The sequence below is a fragment of the Pinus tabuliformis genome, chromosome 8, assembly GCF_031772625.1.
Source record: "Pinus tabuliformis cultivar Carrire ecotype Pingquan chromosome 8, CPIR1, whole genome shotgun sequence".
In the NCBI taxonomy this organism is placed as follows: Eukaryota; Viridiplantae; Streptophyta; class Pinopsida; order Pinales; family Pinaceae; genus Pinus; species Pinus tabuliformis.
Window position 1 is genome coordinate 1,491,032,896 of NC_142294.1, and position 15,211 is coordinate 1,491,048,106.

The 15,211-nt window shown below is 39.5% G+C and overlaps 1 protein-coding gene across 9 annotated transcripts in view; it reads left to right on the plus strand.

Moving 5' to 3' along the window:
* The window catches only part of LOC149241467 (calcium-transporting ATPase 5, plasma membrane-type-like), a 375,751-nt gene that overhangs the window by 27,147 nt on the left and 333,393 nt on the right, over positions 1-15,211 (plus strand). Inside the window, exon 2 of one of the 9 annotated variants that reach the window (XM_089373991.1) lies at positions 3,926-4,129. The exons of the other annotated variants lie outside the window; for them this stretch is intronic. The gene's annotated coding sequence lies outside the window, so the exon portion shown is untranslated. The remainder of the gene's footprint in view (positions 1-3,925; positions 4,130-15,211) is intronic. 9 annotated transcript variants of the gene reach the window in all.

Genomic DNA, 15,211 nt, shown 5'->3' on the forward strand with positions numbered 1-15,211 from the left:
AAGAGAGAAGGGTGACTCAGTGATGTGGTGGGGGTGTTGGGTAGGAATTTGCCTGATTTATCTCGGTTCCTACGAGCCATGAAATGGAAAAGACTTTCTTTTTTTTTATTGTTTTTGCTTTTTTCCTTTTGTACCTGCAAAACTGAAACAGATTGATCTACAACTAACTACAAAGATGCAGAATTAAACTGAAAGCAGGAAAGAACTAATCTACTTTGGTCAAATGAAATTGCAGAAATGAAACACTAGTCTACGCTTGCAGAAATGAAAGGCTAATCTATGAAAGCAGGAAATGCTAATCTATGAAAGCAGGAAATGTCTATGCTACTTTTGCAGAATGGAAATGAAAGAAACTACTTAGCAGAAGGCAAGAGTAAGAAAATAGAAGAAAAGCAACAATTACTAATACTCTGACGCTTCCCCCGCAACGGCGCCAAAAAGGATGGTGGGCTCCAGTATTGTAGCAATAATGCTACAACTCCTGGGGCTTCCTATCTCTAATTTTATCAACCCGGTAGTTCGTACAAACTTGGAAGCGACGGTGCTGTATTCACAAGTACTAGCTCTTGTCGCATCTGCCACTTGGTCAGCTGGCACAAGTCCGCTAGGGCTCAAGCCAACTTCTATATGCTCTCAGAAGAAGCTTTCTAAATGATGGACGAAGGCTATCTCAAGGGAAATTGATCTACTTTGCAAAAATGAACTGAAAGCCAACCAAAGCATGGAAATCCTAGTAAACCCTAATCTGACTAGTTTAACCTCTATGGTGCAATAGTGAGAGTGCAAATGTCTACAACTGATGCCATTACTTCTAATGATGTGAAATGCATGAACTCAAACTACTTCTATGAAAAAGAACATTGTTTTTGTATTTTTGCTTAAGTGGATGGAGTGATTATGAATTTGTTCCTTATTAGGGTTTGGCTGTGCAGAGGTGGTGCGAAGGGAGAGAAAGCTTGGGAAAGGTCAGGATGGCTAGGAGAGGTCCCAGAGGGTCCCTAGCATTAGTCCACAGAAGTCTACAACGTTCAGATGCTCGGCAACCAAGTTTGGAGGCTTCTACAGGATGTCTGCAGGGGATCCTACAGGAAACTAAGGGATTCTATAGGAAGTTTGCTAACTTCTACAAGATGTGCTGGAAGTGGAAGTTTTGGGTGATGGTGAAGTGATGGAATGGTTTGGGTGGATAGGTAAGGTGGAGATGGAGCTTGTGATGACTCAGGGGCAGAGGAATAAGATGGGGAGAGAGTGCACGGAGTTGGTTGGTGGATAGAAGGATGGCAGCAACGAAAGGTCAAAAAGATGAAGCTACGTGGCAATGGATGAGTTGGAAGGTAAACGAGCTGAACAGAGGTCGAGTAGGTGGCTTGAGGTGAGGTTAAGAAGAAGAAGAAGGGAGTAGGATGATATGGAGCAGTGTAAATAAAACAAATGACTTATGTCTTGCACCCAAAACGAGAATTCATTAACCAGTGCTACCTGTGCTATTAAATCAATAAACAGTGATGTAAATCATGAAGAAAAGTTGTGCATGGAATTGCAATGACGAAGTATGGCTCAAGAGCAAAAGTGCATGGAAGGATCCACGATTAAACCGACTGTGTTGCAGCTTGCATGAAGGTAGAAAAGACTGCGTTTTTTTTGGTGGTTGGTATAGACTGCACCCCAATCCCTAAACAGAGATGGCAGTGATCTCTAACAACCTTTTCTTGGAGCTCCGGTGGATTACAAACCTCCTATCCGAATCTAAACAGCTGAAAGTAATTTAATCATAAACCAATCCTACTCAATCCTATTAAAGAAATCAAATCAGCAAACTGTGTTCTTGAAATGCATATCAAAACAAGTAAACAAAGTGCTGGAAAGAAAGGTAAATAACACTACAAGAAGAGGAGATCTATTGCTCTCAGGTTGGGCCCTAAAATGAGAGCTATAGCTCCCTTAAAAGCTCAGAATTAGATCCAAATCTGCTTGCCTTTATTCATAATCAAAAGTCTAATGTCATGCCAAAACTAGCTTACAACAACAAACACCGAGCTATGCTCAAAAATTACAATATCAGTCCAAAAGTTCAAAAAGCTCCTAACAAAGGCTACGACCTTCATATTTATACAAAATGAAGATCAAGCTGGCTTCCTCTATTCGTGGAGCTTGGCTGTCCAACTGAAAGTCAAACTGCTGTAAAACTGCTGATCCTGTAGAACGTGTTGGCTGCCTTTAAGCTCGGTGGGGAGAGCTGTTAGAGCTCGGAGTGAAGGTGAAAATCACGAGGAGGGTCATCAAGACTGTGGACAACCTCCCTATGAACCCGCAATGTCACCTTTGCTGTCTCCTTGTCTCCTTTTGCGTGGTCTTTTGCTCTCTTTAATGCCAAGAACCTGAAATCATCATGTATTAGTCACATAGATATAATGCCTGCCCTTCTTCCTACAAACAACACGAATATACTAAGAAATGAATGCATAAGTGGTAAAATATGAATGGTTGAGCAAGGTAAGTAGGCCAATATGAGCCCAAATTGTACCAAAAATTGGGGCTCATCAAAATCCAAAAATATATAGGATTCATCAGGAAAGCTGGTATGTCATTAAGATTTTTCCTATAACCTTGCATCTTGGACCATTGAATATTGGAGCTCAATGCGCATAATCTATTTCCAACAAATTCATTGTACTATCCATTGACTTAGGATCCTTGTGAATAGTATAAGGAAAGAGTCATTGGAAAAATGCCCAATCATAAGTCACCAACGTTCTGTTCTTTTTGTCAACAACAATTATTAGAGGAGAGGCTAACCTTTTATAAAATTTTTACTAATGGCTAGATGACAACTAGTTGAACTTTTCCTCTATAAATTATTACTAATTTTTTTAAGAGTTATCCACATGTTGGAGACTTAGTAATTTTTTAATAAAATAGTACATTAAATTGTCCCCCACTAAAGTGTTGTCTTGTGTCACAAAATCAGGGAAGCCCAAAGGATCTTGAAGTCAACCAGATAAGAGTGGTAACCTTTAGTACTCCAATGTTCTCCTTGACCTTTCCAATATCTATCTCACCCTTTGATTCAACTTTTTTGTACATAGCAATATAAACTTACCACCATTTTCTACTTCTCTAATGCCTTGATGAATTTGCCAACTCATCACTTGGATTTTTTATAACTTGATTTCATCTCAATCTTGCTTCATTTGACCAAACTGTGCCCTATGTGGCTACATCATCACAGTCTACCACGTCAGAATGTCCTGTGTTGGATTTCTAACACCCTTGGGAATTTGGAGAAACCGAGACATGGGTTTTCTTCCTTTTGTTCTCTAAACCGATGTTGACATATTGTTGAAAAATATGGTAGCCATGGTCGGTATTTTCATCTTGAAAAATAAATGGAAATTTAAATTTTTAAGTTTGCCTCCAAATCTATTAGGTCGGTTGGGCCCCTAAGTGGCACCCATTCGACCCCCACTTGAAGGCTATATAAAGGAGATAATTTCTCCTCATTTGGACACAACATTTTGGTCTCATGCATCTCTGATCCAACGAAATTACAGGAGGGCCGAAATTTTAGGAGGAAGTTGAAATTTTAGGAGGAGGTCAAAATTCTAGGGAGGGTCGAAATTTCAGAGACTTTACTTTTGACATGGCACTTCATCATGATTTTGGTTACTGGTTTGGTTATTATTCTTCTATTATTATTTATGATGTATAGATGAATTTGGAAACTCTCTTTCTCTCATAAAGAAGAACATTTATGGGTTTTCCCCTGACTGTGTGCCTAATTTCTGTGTCTCTTGTCTCATTGTTTCATGGTTACTTTACTGCTCTTTCATGTTTATTAGTTGATGTTTTTCTTCTGTATAATTGCCTAAATGATATGGAATTTAATGCTATGTGAAAACTAATGTTTAATTGATCATTGAAGTAGTTATCAGGTGAAGAAAAACCTAATTCTAGTAGGTGTCCTAGAAAATCACCATGGTATCAAAGCTAAGTTGAAGAGCAGGATTGAGAGAAGGACAAATTTCTAAAAGTCTAATCAAGTTTATGGCAAGTTCTGGACATTTAATTCAATGTGAAGTAGGCAAAATCTGGAATTACACTTAAGTTCGAGCTTGTAATTTTATCTAAGGTATGTAACCCACTTCTCTATGGATAAATGTGAGCTTGTTTTTCTCTTGTGCAAACATCTATGTGATATTGTATGAGTCTCCCATGGCATTTCATTATCCTTTGGTTCCTTTGTGAGAGCCCTATGACATCTCCATTATGCAAATATGTGGCTCCTCTTATGCAAAGATTTTAGGAAGTCATCATTTCTATGGATCAAATTCTAGACCTGTGATTTGGCCGAAGATCATATTCGAGCCTCATTAAGATGGTCTATGATATCTAGTTGTTGAAGAATCTAGGGTAGTAGAGTTAATGAGATTCTTCTTGACATGATAACTATTTGTTAGGTATTTTATCTTTATCTTATTAGCACAATCTTTTCTTGATATTATTAGCGTGTGTATTTCTTACTTCATCAAATAGCTATAAAAAAACAAAGAGACAAGAACACAAGATGTTGACTTTTTGCCAGGGCCAAAACCTCTCCCTCTTGGAGAGGAAAACCCCTAGAAAATTCTTCTTATAGAGATTCCAATTGACAATACCAAGACCATGACCCTTGACCTACTAGGCCACTCCAAGACCAAGACACCAATCCTCTTCTTTATCACTGTTGAGATCATCATCATTGTTGCACCACTGAGGCCATCACTACTGCACCACCGAGATCTCCATCACTGCTGCAACACCGAGATTATTATTGTTGTACCACCGAGATCATTACTGTTGTATCCTTACCGAGATCTTCATTACAACAAAGAGATCTGATATATATATATATATATATATATATAGGAGAGTTGCACTTAGATTTACCGAGATACTGATCTTCTCCATTAAGGTCATGACTGTAGTTATACTAAGATCATAATTGCATCTATTATGACTGCTTCTGGACTATATACTGAGACAGAGTGTGTCTTCATGAGATCACTGCCTTATCACAAGAATGTCGAGATTGTAAGGTTGCTTCAAAGATCACTGTATAGATAGGCCTAGACTGTGAACACCGAGGAGATTTTCTCACTGTAATTATTGCAGAGGTATCCGAGATGCACCCTACTGTACCCATCCAAAGTTCCTGAGCTTGTGGATAGACCTCCGAGAATGACATCCGAAATTCTTCCTGCAACTGTCCTGTACTTCCTGCACCTATACGAAGTTTAGAGAGAATCTGAGTTCTGCTCCTTTTGTGGTGACCCTAGCCGCATATATATAGTAGTTAGTCTCCCATAATAAGCTGACATGACAGTGAATTGTTGTGTCACTTCATTTGAGCTGACATGACTGCTCTTTATATCGTTTTGCTGGCCGACTTGACTGCATTTTACATCGTTTTGTTTGCTGCCTTCTTCAAGAGGATTGTGCTTGTCTTGGAGGGCTAATCTAGACACTAGGTAGACTCATATATTTTTCTCATGCTCAAGAAGAGCTTCTTAATATTTTCTTTGACTCTTTGACTTTTCTATAGCACTTTAACATGTGTTGGACCTATATAATGAGCAAGAAACTCATTTTATAATTTACAAAAATAATATTTCTTTTCTTTTACAAGTACAAAGATCAAAATTACATTTATGAATACCAAACCTAGTTACACTTTCTTCAACACTAGTTACTGTAGTCCTAAGGCTTGAAGACTTGAAGTATCATATCATGGTAAAAGAAGTGCAAAAGTATCAAGATTTACGGTTGTGGCATCCAAAGAGCATTATAGTCTTCTCTGTGGCATCCGATCTTATAGCATTTGAATCTCTATGGAATTCTTGTTATGCGAAATTTATGGCTCATAATATGCTTGTTATGTGGCTATTAATATGCGTGGTTCTGAGGCAAAGTGCTCTATGACACACACACACACACACACACACACACACACACACACACATATATATATATATATATAGAAGTCAAAGTCTTGTGTCATATGCATCATGTGAGCTACTTGTGGATATTAAACAATGTGGAATATCACAAAGTACTGAAGCATAAAAATGTAAGATATGATAGACTATGCAGCTAAATAACCCGAGCTCTCATGTTCATCTATAATGGCATTTTTGATATGAGACTCAGGCTATTCGAGATCCAAAGTCTATATAATGATACAAAGGGATCGAGCTCCTTGAAAGGTCGAGTTTCAAATCGTAATATTATCACAGTGCGAGTTCTAAATTCTGAGCATGATCTTTGTGATCCTCTCCTATGCAAGCTTCTCTATATAGCATGAGAGCTTCTCTATGACATTATCTAAAAGGTTTAGTGGGTCTATGTCTAAAAAGAAGAGGACAAAGTGTTTCTTGAGACTACAAGATTTTGTACTATAATAATGTGGCCTATTCGAGCTAATTTACCATGATACTGTTGTATGCTAGTGAAAAGACCGAGTGCATGCGAATCACTACAAAATTGAAGAAGAGCCAAAAATTTTATTTTCCCTCTGAATTACATTTCTGTGGCTATGGAAAATAAAACAATGAAGATGATTTGGGCTATATGCTTTTGTAGACTGCAATTCTGATACTATTTCTAGAGGAAGCTTGAGTTTGTATGTCAGTGATGTTGTTGGACAGATTGGTTTTTTTGTTGATGAGTAATGAACTCCTTTTATACATAAAAAGTCCTGGTCAAAAATGCTCTGCAATAAGGTCCACCTAATTGATCTGAAGCCATCCGTCTCAATGACTCAAAATCTTGTTACCTAAAAAATTTATTATAGTCTTGCTCCTCTTATCTCAAATTGCAAGTTTGCAAGTGAATAAATGGGTTGGAAATTTTTTTTTGGTCTGCTGCATAAGCCTTGATGATGAAATTTTTGCGAAATCAATTCAGTTGATCTGAAGTATGTAGCTTGGAAATCCTCTGAAGTATGACTAGAATATTTCTAAGGATCCCATACTTGATAAGATTGCATCATCTAGGGTTTGAACAAGAAATTCCTAGGGTTTGCAAAACCCTAGGATTGCCAATGTTAAAAATTAATGAGGTTGAAAATGGATACAAGGACACTGATCGAGAATGATGAAGATGAGCTTTACTTGAACTTGGAGAAATATTAGGGTTTGAATTCAAAACCCTAGTTACTGACCCTAGCCAATCAATTGATAGCCCTATCTAGGGTTAGTGATGAAAATCCTAGGGATTATGGAATAAACTACTTCCACTTAAGTAGAAACCCCAAAAGTTTTGTCATCTTGACAAGGTTGATGTGCAGGTTGGATTCAAGAAGGCTAAAAGATTAAGAGGGAGCTGTCATGTTTTCAAAAGATAAGTATCTTGTATTTCTTTTATCATCATTAATCATGTGTAATTCTTGATCATGATGTAGTCAAGGTCAACTTCTCAATGATGATATGGATGATGAGCTCCTTGATGATGTGGACTTCTTAATCTTGATAATGTGAACTTAATAATGTTGAAATCTTTGATGTTCTTCATGATATGAATTTCTTGATGATGACGTGATTTTATTTATGATGATATGGACTTCTTAATGATGTGGATTCCTTGATAATGTGGACTCCTCGATAATAATGTGAACGAGATCAAACTCCTTGATCATTTGAACGAGGTTATCTCCTTTATGATGTGGACTCAATGGTGACATGGACTCGTTGATGATGAATTGGACTAGACTCCTTGATGATGATGATGATAATGTGGACTCGTTGATGATATTAATTGTTATTTTTTGTAGCATCAGATGGATTTCTAGTCTCGACAGTTGTCAGAGAGGCTAAGAAACACTAGGACTCCAAAACCTAGAAAAAGTTTCAAGAAAATCCACTTAGAGATGCCTTAGTTAAGTTAATTAATCAGTAATTAAATTTTTTCTAAGTCACGCTGCTGATCTTTGACCACTATGACTTCCTGCCACTGCCCACCAATCACTGCGCAACTCTGATGATGCATCTGTATTGTTGCTGACCTTGCTGTGTTGTTGCCAACACCACATCGGCATTGCAACTCCCTCTCATCTCGTGTTGCTGCAATTGCAACATCTGCAATTGACTGCAATTGCAACATTTGCAATTGACAAGCATCTGAAATACTGAATCAGCAGTGTTCAGTATGATGCATTTTTCTCCCGAGCATTTGACTGCTACTAGTCTCTGCACTATCTTTGAAGAATCTGCACTCCTCAGCATCTGACTGCTACTAGTCTACAACTGTCACTTTGGTACTGACTGCATCAACTGCCACTGATCCATCCTGCTATTGAATACTGTGGGCCCCTGTAGCCAGGTAATGATCCATGACGTGGACTCCTCAATGGACCCTGCCCAAATCTATAGCTCTCTGGGGCTTCAACGCCAAGTCACCCCACCTCACTTCTGGAGGTATGGCTGCCAACATTGTGAAGTCTTCCTCCAACCTGGAGGACAACTTGTTGATCTCATTTGACATTGCCTGTTGGTCATGCTTCTCTTGTTTTTCCTTCTTCCTGAGAGGACACTGGATGTTGTAGTGATCGAACTAACCACACCTGAAGCACTTGACCTTTGATAGGTCCTTCTTCTTTCTCTGTGCCCCCTGTCCCTTATTACCGCTCAAACGAGCAAGGGGTCCTAGAGGGGCACTTGCTAGGTCAAGAACAAAAATGAAGCTAAAACCCACTGTCTCCACAGCTAAAGCTTCCTACTCTTTATGGACTTTCACCGATGGGAGGAAACTCGAAATATAGAGAATCACTTATGAAGGATAAATCTACTAAGATGGATGTGAAGTGATCTTGATGACCCTTTCCTAGTAGAGACTTAAGAGTGGGACTTGCTTGCTTCTTAATCAAGGTGCAAGATTCTCTAGGATAAGGGAATAGGGATTTGAGGGCTTGGCTTAGGGAATGTGACTTGTAAAAGAGCTTCCTAAACCTTAAAATCCTTGTGGAACTTGGTTTCCCAAGTGGTTCTTGAAGAGTTGACTTTGATAAGATATGGGACCACATGGGACCAAGGGGACCCAAGTTAGGTCAAGAGGAGGGAGTTTAGCAACTGATGATGAGTTTAACTCAAACAAGGAAAAGGAATAGATCAAAGAAAAGATCTTCACTTAGAGGTGCTAAAATGATCCCTATGAGGTACTAGCCTAGGGAAACCTAGAGCAAAATCGGTCTCAAGGCTAGGGCTTGGGATATCTCACAATCCCACTGTCAGAATCTCCTCAAATTTGGATGGGGCTTAGGAGACACACGAACACAGAAGAGGCCAAGAGATAAAGTTTTTATATGGGTGGTTTGTCGGGAAAGTGATGCCCTAGGAGGCCTGATATGGCTAGACCTAGAAAAAAGAAGGAAGGGTGAAGAAAAATGGTTCTTAAAGTGATCACCTTATGGTAGACCAGTGCCTAATCCTTTGGGGAGATTGGAGTCAAGAAGAATAATGAGAGTGGACTTCGTTTCTAAGTCAAGGAGGCTTCAAGGACTACTTCAATTAGCACTAGGGAAAAGAGGGTAACCTTAAAGCTTTATACTTCGTTTTGCAAGATGATATGGCTTACCACGATGAATTCAACCATAAAATTATCCCTAGGAAAATTTGTTCAACATACATGGCCCATACTTAGAGAGATGCTATCTAGAAACAATAATTCCACAATTTCACAATAATCTATGCAACAATTAGCCCTAGTATAGCGGAAATCTCATTATCAATGTATGTGACAAAGTAAAAGAAAGAATAGCATTAAATTTTTACTTACATGTAAGCGAATATATCCAACCATCAACAAATTGTCAATCAAGAAGCTCCAAGACAAGAATAGATAATCTAAACATCAAAATTTATTCCATGCTCCAAAATTCCGTCAACCAAGAAGGAATAATGAAAATCTCTAAAGAGATACAAGTCAAACCAAGTGATGATGCTAAAATGAATCCTCATCACTTCTATTTATACACTTCTAATGAGTTCGATTTAGCTACTTGGGCCTAAATTAGCCCCTACAACAAAAATAACGTGCAAAATAATTAACTTTTGGTGACAAACCCACCAAACTAGCTCATAAACAAAATAATAAGCCTCTCAAGAGGTCGAATGATCAACAATAGATGTCGTTGGGCCTTCTAAGAATCTTGATGAAGTCCATAAGTGCCACAATGATGAGTGGGACTCCCAAAAGTAATGGACAAGTGGTTGGCCCCTTGTTCTGCAAATAATTAACCTGTGGTGCTTCCAATGGGTATGAGTGCACACAAGTGATCTCATGGGTCTCCAAGTAGGTCGAAGATGCCTGTAGACCATGTGTAAGTGCTCAAATGATGGTGTAAGTAATTCCACATCAACATACAAGTCCTTGGTCATATGCCAAGTGCATGGTACAACTGTGGGGCCAACTGGGCATGGTGAACCAGGTGCATCTTCCTTGTCCAACAGGTGAATCTTGAGCAATCTTTGAACATCTCTGGGTATCCACGGAGTGTTGTCTACTGTTGTGTAGGCTCATGTCTCTCAACACACACCCTACGTGTGTCAATGTAGCCCTTTAGAGGATTAGGACTTCGTATAGGGAGACCAAACCCAAAATGGAGACCATTTACAATCCTGCATAAGATCCAATGCGTCCCCTAGCCTTCCAGTACAACAAGTCATCAAAGGAAATTGAGTAAAAGAGATTACAAACCATGGACATCAAGTGGGCACTTCATAATGGCATGCCCTTCCATAGTGGGTTTTGGCATGTGCTAATGTCTCTAAGCTCGAAATGGGGTTAACCAAGTATCTTATTAGGTGGTTTCTACTTTTAAAGGGGATATTATGTCCAAGGGACATCCTTTAAAGGGTGGTGGCATCTGATAAAGAGATGAATGGAGTAGGGAATGGAAGGGGAAACCTTGGGCCACATGTTGGGGTACAAGGGTAGCTAATAAAATGGAAGCCCATAGTTGGGTATATAATGTATAGGAGGGAGCAATCGTGGTACATGAGGTACCTCGACCTTGATTTTTCCACCCCTATTTATATGCCTTTTGCCTTTTATGATTTTTCTTAATTTGACTGCTCGGGGATCAAGGGATAAGAGCATGATGTGTAAGATATAGCAATGGATACCCCCTTAAGGTAGGGCAGTTCATTGCCTACTAGGGGTTGGGACAATCATGGGTTCCTGAATGATAAAGGAGGCTCATTTGGGGCCTGTAGGAACCCGGGTGATGGCCATGATGATGGGGTAGAGCTCATGTATTAGCTTTTTCCCATGTGCTAAATGTGTTTGTCTCGACCATCTTTTGAATGTTGAGGTACATCTTCATGTTGAATGTGGCCAATTATGCTTTTACTTTTCTTTTCATCTACATCAACCTCCGGGGCATCATTCCAGGCTCGACCCAAGGTGTGGGCAAGGGGAAGGGGAAGGCTAACCCTATGTGGACCTAGTGGCGGAATGTGGATCTAGGTGGGAGAAATGATGAATGGGGTTATAATGAGTGGAAGGGGAGTGATATAAGTGGATGAAGGAGCCGGACCACGCAACCAAAATTAGGGTTTCCCATGTAATACCATCCCTAAAGCCCAAAGGTAAGTAAAAGAGATCCCATGGGACTAGGGTCCACGGTTAATATCCAAAAGAGGTCTAGGGGAAAAGAGCACAGACTTAGCCCACTCTTTCCGCCCAATCCCCCCATTAATCCATGCCTATAAGTATCCATGATAAGCAAACTATAATACTCAATTACCAAATGACAAGGCATACCTTTAGGATTAGGAGGCCCACCTTAAACATATGATCATAGTAGATGGGTGAGGGACCACAGGGCTAGCTCAGGTGGCGGAGTAATGGCACAATGAGGTAGTTGGTGGTTGCAAGGGGCTGTTGGCTGTCGGTTCAGAACCATCTTGGAGAAAAAAATTCTCTTAGGCAAATCACCAACAAAATGGTGGGTAACACCCCTGATTGGGACCCTTTGATACGAGGACCACATTATCCTCCTCCTTCACTACCTTCGATCCACTATTATTGTTGTTGCCACTAATGGAGCTCTTTAGCGAGCTCGTCTTAACTCCTCTTGCTGCAAGTCAGACCATATTTTGTCCCATTCTGGTAGCTTGTCTCTACCTAATATACTCTGGATGATGACTTGCCAATCCTCCGAGACACTATTTAGTGGCAACCAAACTAGCTTTGAAGGTTGAGGTGCTACTCTAACAGCTAAAAGCTGGTGTCGAACTTCCTGAATCTTGGTGATGAAGGGATCTATGTCTTCACCCCTCTGCATCCTGATGCATCTCAACTTTTCCTCCAAGAACATCTTCTGTTGCTCAGAAGTACCCTGGTATAGCATGGAGAGAGCATCCCACATCTCTTTGGCAGTATCCTTGCCAACTATGTGTGAGACTATATGGTCCCGGACTCCATCTTGGATCAACCGCTTCGCCATTTCCTTCCTATATTCTTTTAGTTGATTTGCATCCTGGGGAACTGCCGCAACACTGTCTATGTAGAGCTTCAGGCCATGTTCATTCAATAGGAAGGACATCCTGGCCTTCCAGATGACAGTTGGAGGAACCCTCCAACCTATCCTGATATCTAATTCTGGCGGTGGCCATTTCAAAAACTGTCAAAAACTCCCTCTTTCCCTCTGCTTAGTTGTTGCTCTTCTACTCGTACTCCCTTTTGGAAAGCAAAGATATACTAGTTGCTACTACCAATCTTCCTGGAAAAAATGAAGTTTTGAGACTCAAAGTTTCCTGAGAAATTTTTTCCCTCTGTTGTGTGTGCTTTTTTCTTCCACCCGACGTTGGTTTTGCTGCTGCAAAACCCTCTGCGTCTAACCAAGGAATCTGCTTAGCGAAAATCTGAGCTGCTACTGCTCCCTTTGACTGCTGGAATCACTCTCTTGGGCAACTCGACTTTTCTGCAACCCTACAACTGAAAATCACATTCCAGCCCCAACAATTTTGCTTGCCTGTCTGAGTATTGCGCTGCCTCTGAGAATTTCGGCTTGCTTCTCCCATTGAACAACAAAATTATCACCTCCGCTATTTCGCTTCTCGGTTGATCACTCACGCTTTGATACAATGTGAAAATTCCAAATTTGAAATCCTATTGCAGCAACTGGAAATTATTATTTTAATTGTTAATTAATTTTAACAATTTAATTGCCACAGAAAATATTGAATAAATCACACTGCAACCTTCACAAATAAAACTATGGAAGAAAAATAGTGCTGGAAACTGAGAAAATTGTAGCACATGCAAACAAATAAAAATGACATCGTTATTTTTGGACAAATGTCCTCGGAAAAACTCAAATTGGGAAAACCAGTGCAACAATTGAGGGTTTTTATTATTAAGCAACAGTGAATTCTGAGTACAAGCTATGGATGCTCAACTAGCAATCTAAACAGCAAGAAAATCTAGGCAAAATTACCTAAGGGAATTGCCCTTCTTCCACAAGCAACCCCGACACAACTTTCCTCCAGAAGCTCGTCCTCCTGGTGTTGGAAACACTGGGGGGGGTGAATCAGTTTTCCTTAGCAATTAGCACTTTTAAATCTTTTCAGAGCATTAGCTGATCTTCAATTATTATTAATGTTTATGCGGTAATAACAGTAAATAAAAGAACACAGTAGGCACAAGAATTTTAGGTGGAAAACCCCCTCTGGATGGAAAACCACCTAATTCTTTTCTAATAAATTCTTTAATCTTCAGCCCCAACTGAAATGAAAGCAACAACTTCCTAGAATTCTAGAAAAACATTATTCTCTAGCTCCCACTGGAAGGATGCCCCAATGCCCTGGTTTCTTTAGTAATAAACTAAATGGATGCCCCAACACCCTAGCGAGCCACAACTCGCCCTAGCACCACCCTACCACCCGGAAGTGTTTACAGGCTCCAACCTGTAGGTGACTTCATTCACTTGCCTAACACCAGCCTACCACCCTATAAAGACAAAAATTAAATACAAAAGTGTGGACTCTCATACTAAGGACAATGATCCACGATACAATATGATTTACAATGATTTTGACCGAACACCCAATCACACTATGACCTGCAAGCCAACCATGACATCATCCCAACAAAGACTCCTATACCTCCCAATAATGCCTTTTTGACTCTAGGCAGATTGACTCTTTTACAATAATGTCTCTTCCAATGATGACAATTTTACAAATGACTCTTTTACAACTTTACAATGATGACTCTTGGCCTTGACACTTCTTCACAATATACGGATGGCTATCATGTATTCAAAGGATGTCCTGTTGCAATGATTCCTTTGATTTGATACTTCTGCTCTTGAATTCTTCCTTGAAGTTGTACTTGAATCTTCTTCTACTTGCATGCAAAATTTACTTGGAGAAATCAATCCCAAAACAAAAAAAAATACCCTTCAACTTACCTCTGCCTGCAAAACACATGTAAGTGCATAATAATGAATAAATACAAATTAAAATTACAATGCGTACCTGAAGTGTGCTTGTCACTTTTGTTGTTGACTTGTTGCAGCAGTAGACAAAGACTCCCACTCTTGATATAGGCCTGGACTCTATGCAAGACTATATCCAAAACTGACCTAAAGATATATACAATAAAAACTGATGACAAACCCTAGACTTGTGATGGACCAAGTTCTAAGTACAACAACGGAGACCATTCTATCAATTATGACAAGACAAGTAACATGAACTTACAACATCATATATATTTAGCAGACTTGGTGTAGCATCAAATGCGTAGTATCAAGAATAAGACATCTGAAATGTGGTATCAAAACTAATTGTGACATATAGAGACATAGAGATATAATCAAGAACCTGTATGTACTTATGTTGTCCTGCAAAAACACATGTCAGAGATGATACTCGTATTTAAAATTTAAACACTAATCATACATACCTTGTTGTAGGAGACTTACCCTTGATTGTTGATGTGTGGTCCTTACTGTAGTGATCCTTGAATGCATGCTTTTCTTTCCTTCTAGGAGCTCGATATTGAATCTGTTGTATATATGTAATTTCGAATCTCCAGGGTCTGAAATTTCGGCCTATGATATCCCTCTGAGTCTTCTTTCCAACCCCATAAGTATGATCAAGATTGGATTCTTCAAGAAAGAGTTATGCCCAATCTCCCACGATGACCTGATTATAGACTGGTTCAGTAG